Below are 3,082 nucleotides of genomic sequence, written 5' to 3' on the forward strand. Positions count from 1 at the left end.
TGAACCAGTTACGCGACGATTCGCACCGCGTATCGCCCTATCAGAATCGCTTGTCGTAGGGCTGGCGAAACGACGCAGCTGCAGCCGCCGAGTCGAGGAGGGGATTTCAGGGGCGGCGAAAAAATTCGGGGGTGAAACGAGTCCTGCGGTGCCCCCGGACCTAAGCTTCCCTACGTATTCCCCGGAAATGGTCCTGCGGGGTGTGAGAAGAACGGGCGAAACGTCACGACGAACGTGCATCGTAAACGGGTCGATGTGAATTTTTTCTATTTTGCAATGAACAAATTTTCATTCCGCGCATCGGATCATCTTCGAAAATCTTCACTTGTTGCCTGCAAAGTTTGCTTTTGTCTCCAAGTTTTTCGTTGATGCAGATTTGAAATGGGAACCGGTTGTGAGGCATCCGTTGCATGTGAAATTAGGCCGCGTTCTCACGAGCTTCAATTTTTAACAGCTTTTGTATCGAGATTCCGAAGCTTTCCAATGTTTGGAGAAATTTTTCGCCGGAATTATCTGAAGGCAATGTGAAAGCGGGTATTTTCGTAGGACCGGGAATAATGTAAATAATGGACAGTGACGAATTTATACAGTTACTCGATACTCGCGACAAACAAGCCTGGAACAGTCTTAAAACGGTTGTTCATGGTTTTTTTCGGAAATAACAGTGCTGAGAATTGTAAAGTATCGATTGAAACTATGCTTGAAAGCTTTAAAATCATGGGCTGCAGAATTTTTGAAGAACAAGGAGAAGGTTTTTAGCACGATGCGATGGACTTTGATCGACGTTATCAGGGGCGGTATAAAAAGAGCATGATGGAAGATTTCGTTTATGGTTTGATACAAGAATGTCCGTACAAACATAGAAGTACGAAAAATACTAATTTTTGAATTTTCTTCATCAATTCTTTGGACGTTTGCAGTTTATTATTAATTATTATTTCTGAATGAAAGTGATTTAAACGAGAAACTGAAGTTCGTTTAATTGTTATTAACAATAAATGTTTCAGAATGTAGGTAATTTTTCCTAAAATCTGAATTCTAGTTTCTAAAAGAGCAAACTGTACTTAATAAAACATTTTTTTTTTTTTTATTTGTTACGTGGTAGAAATCAAAATTCAGCATCTAGAACACAGACTCTATATTTTTCTCCCACGATAACGATCCGATAAAAATTTGCACGTGATAATCGATCTGTTGAGACTAAAAAAAGTTGTCAATTTGTTTCTCACAAACCATAAGACCTGCGGTTCAGAAACTTTTCAGATCCCAAAATCTTTTAAACTTTTTTGAAACTGAAAATTTTTCCCCTAAATTTCACCCCCAAGCTCGCAGTTTTTTTTTTTTTTTTATCCAATTCTTTACGGCTAATGACAATTCAATATCGTTCTAGGACTGGTCAATTAATTGAGGCTTTTTAAATTCCCAAAATGTTGTCTTAATTTGAATGATTTTTTTTTCAAACTGGATACATCGTCTGGGTAAATTTTACGTGTTAATCGAATTATGAAGCAAATGAGGGAAAACAAGCAAATATATTTACTATTGAAAGGTCAATTTTCCAGTCACTGCAAAAAATGTTTATCGTCTAAAGAAGCAACGAAGGAAATCTAACAATAATCCTTGCAAACATCGTTTTTGTACTGTTCTTCGAAATATAAGAATGCAGACTACTTTGTATCTGCAGCAATCGTGGTGAAATTACATCACTGATTGTGAGTTATACATTTCAGTCCATTTACTGTAAAACCTTTACTGAAAAACGTTGCTGGTTCAACAGTTATCACTGTTGTTACCAGAGTTTACGTAAAATCCACAGTTCATTTTTTTTTCGTTGGTGTAGCTCAAGTGAACATATTGGCAAAACCATTCGAACCAGATCAGGTTCCGAAGGGTTTAAAGAACATTCAATTTTCTCGTTACAGCGATGAAGACGAAGAAGCGGTGGCAAATTTTGAATTTCATCTGCCATGTCGGATTCGTTTTCAATGTTTCATGATCGATCGAAAACTTGTTAGAAGTTTAGTTAGTGAGTTGCCTAAAAATATACGCTGTCGAGTTGCTGCGGCCGCGAAATACTTAAAAAATGAATCTTCACTTTGATACTTTTTGTAATTGTTGCAATAGGCCCAAGACTGGATATTCCCGTTCGTTCATCGTTTGTCTCAATAATTTCAAGGAGATAACTAAGCTGTTCCAAGGAGCAATTGCAAAATAGACTTCGGCGGTTTTCACTACTTACATATATTTCAGTTTCATTCTTTCTTGTGGTTGCAAAATAACGACTGTCGCGGAAAAACGATCTCATGGAGGATAAACGATCCTCTGTAATTGTCATCGGAATTCCGACTAATGCAAATGCACAGCGTGACCGTTAAAACCAGATCAGGCTGGTAGAACAAGTTCCGAGATGAAACTTTTTTATACGAACTAAGATCCGCAAGGGTAAGAGTGTTATTATTATTCGAGCAAAACTAGTTCTTAGTCAGTTATGAATGAGGGCTAACCCGAAAGTTCTGGCACTTCTGATTTTCTCGTGCAGATGCAAATATTGAGAAATTCATATTTTATATCAGAGCTCTAATAAAAGGGCGAGTTTTTTTTTTTTACAATTTTCGACTCATCGATGCCAGTTTTTCTGACGTTCTTCACTGCCCTAGATTAATTTTCCATGCAAAAACTTATTTACTCTTCGTCAGGAAGACCATTTTCTTCAAAAGATCGTTTAATTTTCAAAATTTCGCCCGCAAATTAGAATAGCTCGTTGTCGGATTGAAAAAAAAAAATAATTTCTCAACACTTGAACGTCAGGGAGAATATTTGCACAGAAATCAAAAAAAAAAAAAAAAATCAAAGAGCAAACGAACCGTGTTGATATAAAAAATATGCAATGAGCATATCGTGAAGATGTTATGAATAAAGATGAGTCACAGTTATACTTATGGTGTGAGTTCCGTGTATTTAATACTTCAATTGGTAATAATATGGCACGGTGGATTCGCGTTGCATACATAAATTCCAGTATTTGTTGTTAAACGGAAAAATGAAGCCATACACCGCATCCTATTTGCAATTGTGGAACGGG

The sequence above is a fragment of the Neodiprion virginianus genome, chromosome 5, assembly GCF_021901495.1.
Source record: "Neodiprion virginianus isolate iyNeoVirg1 chromosome 5, iyNeoVirg1.1, whole genome shotgun sequence".
NCBI classification, from domain to species: Eukaryota; Metazoa; Arthropoda; class Insecta; order Hymenoptera; family Diprionidae; genus Neodiprion; species Neodiprion virginianus.